This window comes from Marmota flaviventris, chromosome 13, assembly GCF_047511675.1.
Source record: "Marmota flaviventris isolate mMarFla1 chromosome 13, mMarFla1.hap1, whole genome shotgun sequence".
Classification (NCBI taxonomy): Eukaryota; Metazoa; Chordata; class Mammalia; order Rodentia; family Sciuridae; genus Marmota; species Marmota flaviventris.
The window spans coordinates 55,700,339-55,710,772 of NC_092510.1; the positions used below are offsets into that span (position 1 = coordinate 55,700,339).

The window sequence follows — 10,434 nt, forward strand, 5'->3', positions numbered from 1 at the left end:
GAGTATCTTATAATTGCAGCAGTCTATTAAAAACTGACAACTTGATTCATTTTCGTATAGAAGCAGTATATGTTTAATCCTCCTGTTACAGTGTATGTTTTCGATGTTATACTTTTTATAATGGGTATCCATAAACAAATATTTGTAGCTGTAGTTACTTAAAGTTACTAAAATTTTCCCCTTTTATAACAGAGTTACAAGTGACTTACACACACAATGACATTATTAGGTTATCCTGAATTACACTGTATCTGACCTTTAGAGTGAGTTGGTCAAATCAATGGAGCCGCCCAATCTTGAAGTTTAAACCTCTAGAACTGCCAGCTAAATAGATCTCTTTTCTTTAAAAAGTAGCCTACTTCAAGCATTTTGTTGACAATAATAACAAATGTGCTAATGTATCACTCAAATATTTATTATGAGGATTATTCAGAAAACAGTTGTATAGTAAGAATTCAAGAATTAGTAACAATACTACAACTACTACTACTACAACTTCCACTTCTGTGGCTTTTCTCTTATCATAGGATGAACTCTGATGGCCATTTCAGCATGGGAGGATCAGAGACCACTAGATGTGGCCCAAGGAGGAGGCCCACTGCTGCACCAGGAGAGGTCAACTCTAAATGAGCTCACACGTCATCCTGAACGGGCAAGTCTTAATCACCAGAATCCCTGGATTGTTCTCCTCCTAGTAGAAAGGACTGATCTCTGAAACACCTTGCATTGATCTTTGTGTTGTGAGCCATGGATAATTCCAGACTTATCCTAAGATGCTTTTCAAAATGGAGTTTCCCCAAGAAATTACTCAGTCACTGACATAAAAAGACATTCATAAGTGAAACAGCTGCAAGATCATTTTCTTTTTTAAAAAACTCATTATTTTAGAGTCTACTTTTTCCTAGAACTTAGGAAAAAGCTAAGTGCCTTTTATGAGCTCACATGAAAATGCCAAAATGTAAGAATAAAACCCACAGAAGAGGCAGAATGGCCTTGACACTAGGTGGTTGATTCTTCCTCTTTTGTGTAGATTGGTCTATTACAAGAGAACACATGTTTGACAGTGGAAAATTGGAAAACCACACAAAGAAAAAAGGGGGAAAGCAGCCTTTAGTGTCAAAATCAAACAAAATAAATGAGTATTATGATGTTGCTATACTTCTTTTTATAAATTTTCTCTCTTCATCATTATATACCTGTTTCTCATAGGACCTTATATACTTTATAACACAAACAAATTTGGGCTTTTTATTGACATAGACATGATAATTGTAAGCATTTATATTGTACAGTGGGATAATCATTATACATGTTTATAATGTGTAATGATTTAAACAGAGTAACTAGTATTTTCACCATTATTAGTCAGTTTTGGGATACCAAAACAAACACCCTTGATAATTAACTTTTAACGTTCTGGTGGTTGCAGTCCATGACTAATTGGTCCATTGCTTTGCGTGCCTGACAGTGCAGGATGTCACCACAGGATTGCTTCATAGGCCAAAACCGACCACCTCATATCCAGGGAATAAAAGGGAGTGAGGAGGGGCCAGGGTCCCAAAATGCCCTTCAAGGACACACCAGCTGTGATCTTCAAACCTCCCACTAGAGGACACCTCCAAAAGACTCCACCACCTCCCATTGGCAGCTCCCTGGGGATCAAGCTTTAACACATGGCCTGGAGGGGACATTTAACAGCAAGACTATGCCACCATCTCCTGAAACAGTGTCAGGTTTTTGTGTTGGGAATCATCAAACTCTTCTCTTCCAGTTCTTTTAAAATATCTAATAAGTTGTTATGAGCCAGAGTCACCTCCTGTAAGTGCTGTAGACACTAGGACTTACTCTCCTCTATAACTGTGTTTCCTAATGACACCAATAATGTGTGTTTGTTATAGAAAATATTAAATGTGAATAAAATAAGAGATAAATTAAACAGAGGAAGGGTTTTTAACTTTCTCAAACAAAATGTACTGAATGATTAAGATGCCTCAAGTCTCTTCTTATCCTGGAGAAAACCCTATGTGATTGGGATCAGGGGAGCCAGGAGGGAAGGAAAAAGGAGGTCCTGAGGTGAGAGATGCATCCAGTTATGTTGCGTGCATGTATAAATATGGCATAATGAATCCCACTATTATGCATGAATACAATGCACACAAAAAATTTGTCTACTGAAAATTACCAAAATTTCTAAAGTTATAAGTGAAAAGGGAAAGGTTTTTGTTTCAAGCCACATTCTCACCCCTGTAAGCATTGTCACTGCAAGTGACTACTATTAATATTTGAGTGAATGTAGCTGTTGAAAAAGATAACATACATGTGTCAGCATATGTATTCATGTAAATTTGTGTTTGTGTGTGTCTTTCAGTTAATTTATAAAACAAATAATATTATCATTTCAATTATTTTATAGATAACATATTATATATAATATATAATAATTATGACAATAAATTATACTATATGAAATATATTACATTGTACAAATATTATATATGAATCAATTATATAGTTCATATATTTGTTTTATGTTATATATTAATGAATATTATATTATATATTTCATAAATCATACTCATTTCATTAAACATATTTGTGACATAAGTTTATATCAGCTGATTCCATTTTAATGGTTCAATAATATTCCATTCTGTCTGTACTATGGTATTGCTTAACCACTTCTTTCCTGATAGATAATTGTATTTCTTATTATGACATTGCTGCAATGGGCATTTATAGATATTGTGTGTGTTATACACTCACACACAATTCTTCAGGGACAGCCAAATGTAAATTTCTTGTCATAATATTGCAAATTAAAGGGATTTCATTGCTGAAACATGTAAATTATCTTGCCAAGTTCCACCTTGTGTCCCCTGAGCTAGTTTGGGCTTCCCTTCAGTACAGTAGTCTCAGGGCAGTCAGACCCCTCACATGGTGGCTAAAAACTTCAAGAGCAAGGATGTAAGCCAACAAAATGGAAGACATGTCACTATTTCAGACACAGTTGTTTTGAAACTTTCTCTTCCCTGCACTATTCCAAGTCCTCTCAGAACTCCCCCAGACCCTCGCACATGAACCTACCATTGCAATAGGCAAAACCCCAATCTAGCTGTGGTTCTATGAGTGGCTTTTCAGTTAAGGCCTCCTGGCTATTTGGGGCTTCTTTGTTTCCTCTCAAGTCACTTCTCCTCCTTTTCTTGAGAAATTACTGAAACTATACAATATTAGAAATTCTCACAGTTTGTATATATTTTCCCTAATATACATTATATAGAGTAATCAGGAGTTTAAATAAAAAAGGTTTTAGAAACTCTTAAGAATGCAATAAGAAGAAAGTGACATGGTAAAAATGAAAGGGAGAACTGAAAGTGGGAAATTCCTCTGAAACAGAGAGGACCATCCCATATAGATAGCCCATCCCCATGGAGCCAGGACATTCACATTGCAGACCTTTGCAGTCTGCAACCTTGCATAGAAGGTAGGCAGCGCTGTTCTGGTTGTCACCATGAACAACAGGTGCCTCCTCCAACTGGCTCTCCTGTTGTGCTTCTCCACCACAGCTCTTTCCCTAAGTTACAACCTGCTTCAACTCCAACAGTTCAACAGCAGTGTGGAATGTCAGAAGCTCCTGCAGCAGTTGAATGGAAGGCCTGCAGACTGCCTCAGTGACAGGATGGACTTTAAGATCCCCAAGGAGATCAAACATCCACAGCAGTTCCAGAAGGTGCAGGCTGCCTTTGTCATCTATGAGATGCTCAAGGACATCTTTCATGTATTTGAAAGAGGCTACACTAGCCCTGGCTGGAATGAGAACTTTGTCAAAGACCTCCTTGCTAAACTCAATCATCAGATGGACCTCCTGAACACAACAGTGGTAGGGAAACTGGTCTAGGAAAACAAAAGCTGGGCATATTCCAGCACCATCCTGTGCCTGAAGAGTTACTATGTGAGGATCCGGACGTACCTGGAGGCCAAGGAGTACAGCAGCTGTGCCTGGAGAGTAGTCAGAGATGAACTCTACTGGAACTTCTCCTTCATTAACAGACTTACAGACAAATTCCGAAACTGAAGATGGCCCAGTAGGCACCACGTCTGGACCAGACAATGAGATCAGGCATTCTTCAACCAGCAGAGGCTCATTCAGTGACTGACAGCAAATGGGGTGCCTTTGAAAAGACAATAGATGTTTTTTAACTTTTTAAATTAATTTGTGAATTAAGTTATTTTAATCTTTATTTAAATATTTATGTTGGAAAATAAATTATTTATGATTGAAAAATCTATGTGGCAGTCTCGATTTCACCTTGATTCATAAAACCCCTATGTTCACATATTCAGAACCCATCTTAGATGCTCTTTGTAAAATGTGCCTGCAAAGTAGTAGAGTTTCTAGCTTATGCCAGAATTTAAAATCCTGACTTTTAAATTCCCCTGAGAAATTCATATTCCAAAGAAGCACATGTAATACACAAGGTACTACATAATAAGGGGATCTGAATCTTCTAGGGCAAGAAATATGTGGTTGAAGCATTTGGATTGGAGGGGAGTGGGTATGCAAATGATTTGGGAGTGGAACCTGGGGTGCCCACTGCTGCTGCTCTGTGCTCCAGGGTCTATGGTCGTGAAGTTAGAATTTAGCACTCGGGTGAACCAAAGGAATATGCTAGCTCTTGTAGTCAACCTAAGGCATTCCTTGTCTGGGGGATGCTCTGCCCCCGTGTGCCCTCAAGATTGAGGGTGAGTTACTTCCTGGACACTTATGAAGTACCTTGATTTTGGTCCTCATACTAGTCAAAAATTATGGAATCTGAGGGTTTCTGTCAGTTTCCAAGGAAAGGGAATAGAGGGCGGGGGACCTTCTTTCTACTCTAGCCATCTGTCTAGTTTTGTTTCCATGTTTCTCAAAAACCAAGTCTGCTCCTGGCCTCCCAGCTTGGTCAGACAGAATTCTGGGAAGATCTTATGTAGTTTTCCTGGTTCTCTGTATCTCTGAAGCCACACACTCCCCAAAGCAACAATCCAAGACAGGTGCACAAGATTAAATCCAATAGTTAAGCCAGGCTAAAAGGCAGGAATCATAGGTGAAAAGAAATTCAAAGGAACTGAAGGCACCAATTTCCCAGTGCTTGCACTGGGATAATGAAACTTTCCAAGGAATTCCGGGTTACCTGACCAGCATATGCCCAATGGCAAGATTTTGGTTTTCATATTGATTTCTTGGAACTTGGGCTATTTTGGCTATTACTGTCATATGCAGATGTCATTTACTCAGAGATTCTAATGAATCAGGCACTGTGCTGAGCACCTATGTATATATTTCAATTTGATCCTCTTCACATACACCCTTATATAAGCAGTTTGCCTACATAGCAGATACCTATTCTATATTTTTCCATTTAACAGGAGAGGAAACTAAATATCAGAGAGCCTTAGTAATCAACTAATTTCACAAAACTTTTGAGTGGGCGTTTATAAAAGTTTTATTTGAAACTATGCATTTGTTCTGAGAGCAGCATGAAAATCAAATTCTTGAAAAGAGTAATACTTCAGGAGAAGAAATCTGAGAGAAGGTCCACGGTAGTTACTATTAAGGTGACAAGGAGCTCAGGGACCCCCCTTCCTACTCAAGGTGGTAACACATCAGCTGTACAAAAAATGTGCCAATCTGGTAGGCCTGCAGCCATTAACTCAAACTAGTCTGGTCCTCTGTGAAAAAGTCAACCTTCCCCCTTCTTCCAACTTCCGACATCAGCTTTCCCGAAAGCTGTGGTGAAGCAGGGTTATCTTCTGCTATGGTACAGATGCAAGAGCACCATGTAGAAATACAAAGTCTCTGCTGTGTCTAGAGCAGTCAGGAGGAAGCTGAGGAAGTCGCTGCAGTGGGACTTGGCAGCCCACTACCTTCTCTGGCCATGTGGGTACCCTGGACCAGAAACTGGTTGGTTTATGAAAAGCCTGCTCTTCCTGTGTGCATTGACCAGAAGGACAAGAGAGGCTTCTGCAAAATTTAAGTACTGTGTCAAATTGGAGGCACCAGATCACCCACCTAGACCACTGGCATAGGATAAAGGATGTCTTAATTTAATTCCAGCAAGAATGAGGAAGACGAGCCCTAAGGTAACATTTACATATGCTATCCAGTTAAGTATGGATGAGGGCTAACCCTCCTCCATTCTGCTTTCCTCCCTGGGTGAAAGTACCATCTCATCCTGACCAGAATCTGAGACAGTGCACCTGTCTGATCTGCCACTTTCCATCTTCCAGAACTATGAGCCAATGTAAGATCCTTTTCTGTATTAATTGTTGTACATAGTTATAGCTAGAGAAAATAGACCAAGAGAGCATGGTTTTGAGTGTTGGCTTGTTCTGATGAGAAAGAGAGAGAGAAAGACCCTGGATGATCTGGAACTTCAATACTCCTCAGATTAAGGCAGTGGTAACTCCCTGTTGGGAATGAAGAAAGTCTTTTCAGAACAGGTTGTTTCTTGAAAAACCTCAAATTGTGTGCACTGATGTGATGAAATTTCTTCCATCTTCTCAAAACCTTCAGTGAAGAAAAGTTTTTTTTTTTTTCTATTAGGGATTGAACCCAGGTTTGCTTTGCCACTGAGTAACATCCCATTTTCAATTTTTATTTTGAGACAGTGTTTTACTTAAGGTCTCACTGAGTTGTAGAACATGTGATTCCCCTTCCTCAGTGGCTGGGATTACAGGTGTGTACCACACTCCTGACAGGTAAGTCCTCATGTGTGTAGCATTTTTGTGCATTAATCATAGCAAGTGTCCTGGTCCATGATTTGAAGATTATGTGGAATCAACTGCATGGCGGCCAGACCTTTATGATGAGCCAAATTTTCAGGACCAGACAGCAGAGCAATGACAACAGAGCTGCCTTCCCCTTCTTACTTTGTACCTCAGGATTCCAAGGAAATCATGCAGAGGATGCTGGACTTCTATGGAGAAAGATTAGTGGTGGAGCCATCTTATCCAGCCTTTAAGTGATAAGAAGACCCAGCCAAACAAATGGGCCACATGCAAATATATACGTGTTGCCTAAATATATGGAGATCTACTTCATTTTCTAGATGAAGTTCAATAACAGCATGCATGTGTATCATCATTTTTGCAGTTAATAATGCTGATGTGGAGGCTCTTTAGGGAACATTAGACACTTTCACTCTGAAGGAAATGAACAGTATGCCACAGACTAGGAGAAAACATTTGCAAGTCACATATCTGGTAAAGTACTTGTACCTATTGATATATTTTTAAATGCTTCGAAAACATAATTATAAAAAACCAAACCAAGAAAAATTGGTAAAATATTTAGATGGATATGTCATCAAACTAGAAACATGACCATTATATTATTATATATGTGGAGATGGTAGAACCTTCGTCAGAAATCATGGTAGTTTAGGACAGATAATGAATATAAAATGGCATGTTATTACAGAAGAGCCCATGCCAGTGTGAGGACCTTGTGTATTCACCACCCTTTCTGAGGAAAGCCCACCAGCATGGTGGCTGAGTCTATGATGAAGCATGGGAGGTGGCCCAGCAGAGGTGACAGGACCCTCATCCATCTGGATTTCTGTCTTGGCTGTTGTGGTTGTGAGACATGCAGAGAGCATGGTGACAGGTTAGAAGATTCCTGGCGTCCAGATCCCAAATCTCAAACACTGTAAGCATTTTCTCTAAATCCGTCGTAATGATGTTTGTTGAGCTTAAAATGAAGAATCATTTTGTCTCAATATTAATTGTTGATTTTAAACATTAGTTTGCCTCTAATCTCCTTGAGTATTTTGTTTAAAACAACTCCAACATTGTACTGAAAGTGCCAGTAGAAATTCTTCTAATTTAGTAGGATCAAGTTAATGACATAACTTATTCATTGACTTGATGGTGAGTACTCCAGAAACTTGCTAAAATCAAACATTTATTACCAAATCAGAAACTTTGCTTCAATTGAAATTTGGTGTGAAAATCCTGTTTATCTTTATAACTCTGTATTGCAGGCTCTTAAAAAACCAAAAATGCATCATATAAATGATATCCTTCAACAACTAACTTAGGAAGTTTTAGAAAATGAAGCCCATATTTACAAGTCACAGAGCTGATGAAGAATATATATATATATGAATTCTTAAAACTCAGAAGAAAGCAAGTAACCCCAAAGACTGAGAAAATATATTAAAAAAATGTTTCACCCAAAGAGAGAGACAGATAGCAAGTAGGACAGGAAAAAATGATCATTATGATGCATCAGGGCAGTGCAAATAAACCACAAGTTGACACAACAACATATTTATTGGACTGGCTATAGGTAAAAGTCCTTGTCATGGAACTTTGGCATGATTGTGAAGCAATTGGAAGGTTTATAACCTGCTGCTGAAATTAAAAAGTCATTCAACTAGTTTGGAAAACCATTTTATACTTGATTAGGAAGGCAAAACCTATACCTACCATATGAGTCTGCAAGTCCATTCCCAAGAGAAAAGGAAGCCCGTATCTATGCACAGACTTGCATATGAATGTTCTAGGAGCTTTATTTGGAATAGTCTGAAATTGGAAACAATTCAATGTCCATCATGAGTGAATGACTGAAGAAATCATAGCATATCTACATGACAGAAAACTAATCAGTGATTGAAAGCTATGAATCATGATACACAAGCATAGGGATGATTATACTGAGGATAAGTAGACAGACCAAAAAGGAGTGAATTCTGTAATATCCCATTTGAACAAATTCCTGATATATAAAAAGGAAAACTAATCTATAATGACAGAATGAATACTAGTGTTCATGAGGAAACAGAGCCTCTGGTATTTAGAAATGAGATGGTCAGAGTTTACAAAGGGACACAGCAAGATTTTTAAGGTGACATGGCCATATTTAATAACTTTTTGGTGGTGATGGTAAAGTGAAGGTCAGGGCATTCAGAAATGCCTTTATTAAGGTATATACTTAGTGTGTTCCCTAATAAAGTCATATATAGAGAGCAAGATCTTCAGAGAAGTTGGAGACAAAAGTTAATGTTCATTCACCCTATACAGACAGCAGCTTCTCCAAGAGATGGTGCAACCTGCAATCGCAGTGACTCCAGAGGAGGCCAGCCTCAGCAACTAAGCAAGGTCTGAAGCAATGTAGTGAGAACTGTCTCAAAATAAATATAAAAAGTTCTGTGGATGTGGATTAGTGCTAAAGCGCCTCTGCATTCAATCCCAGGAATATCATCAAGAACAAAAATTTAACAGGGGTTTAATTTGGAAAAATAATTCTAAAAAGGGGTCGGGGGGGCAGGGCAGAGGAAATAATAATGAAAAAATGGTTGGAAAACACTTTTCTTAACACATGTAGTGAATGTGTAAAGGAAAGTAAAAAGAGAATTAGAAAATACTGGGGTGACGTTCAGAAAATTGAAAGCATATTGGTTCCTATTTAAGGCATAGAAACAAGTCAAGGGCTTCAGAGAACCTATAAGTAAAGGGGCAAGATCACCCATCTCAGGTAGCCCAGCAGCATCTGCAAGATCCCCAATGGCCTTGCCCTTGGCTTTCCTGCTGGCCCTGGTGGTGCTCAGCTTCAAGAACACCTGCTCTCTGGGCTGTGACCTGCCTCAGATACAAAACCAGGGTCTTGAACCTCCTTAGAAAAATGAGGAGCGGTCCCTGACACTCCTGCAAAAAATGAGGAGAATTCCCACTTTCTCCTGCCTGAACTACAGAAAAGAATTTGCTTTCTCCCAGGAGCAGCTGGAGGGTGAGCAGGTGCAGAAGGCTCAAGCTGTTGCTGTCCTCCATGAGATGACCCAGCAGGTCTTCAACCTCTTCAGCACCCAGGAGGCCTTTGCTGCTTGGAACAAGACCCTCCTGGACACCTTCCTCACTTACCTCCATCAGCAGCTGGATGACCTGAAAGACTGTGGGACCCAGCAGGTGGGGGTGGAAGAGGCTCCCCTGAGGGCTGTGAGGAAATACTTCCACAGGATCACTGTCTACCTGAAGGAGAAGAAATACCTGCCTTGTGCCTGGGAGGTGGTCAGAGCAGAAATCATGAAATCCTTCTCTTCATCAGCCAACTTGTATGGAAGAATAGGGAGCATGTAATGAGACCTGGTCCAGCAGGGAAATACTTCTCACTGATGAACACACCTTACCACACTCCCACAAGTTCTGCCATTTCAAAGACTCTCATTCCTGCTGGATTTGTGAAATGAATTCCATCAGTTTATCAGATGATTTCAGGAATATTAGGCAATATCATTTTTCTACACATGACCATGATGATGTATCTGTTTATTTAAATATTTATTTTTATACTATTTATTAGATTTATTTTTGTTCATATAACATCAGATATACCTTTACATTGTGGCTGAAAAAACAAAATATACTTTACATACATATATTTCTTATTTAGCTATG

The 10,434-nt window shown here is 39.1% G+C and overlaps 2 pseudogenes; both read left to right on the plus strand.

Moving 5' to 3' along the window:
• The first annotated feature begins 3,508 nt into the window (after positions 1–3,508).
• Positions 3,509–4,072, plus strand: LOC114082216 (interferon beta-like; annotated as a pseudogene).
• Positions 4,073–9,546: 5,474 nt separating this feature from the next.
• Positions 9,547–10,116, plus strand: LOC114082068 (interferon alpha-13-like; annotated as a pseudogene).
• Positions 10,117–10,434: the final 318 nt, after the last annotated feature.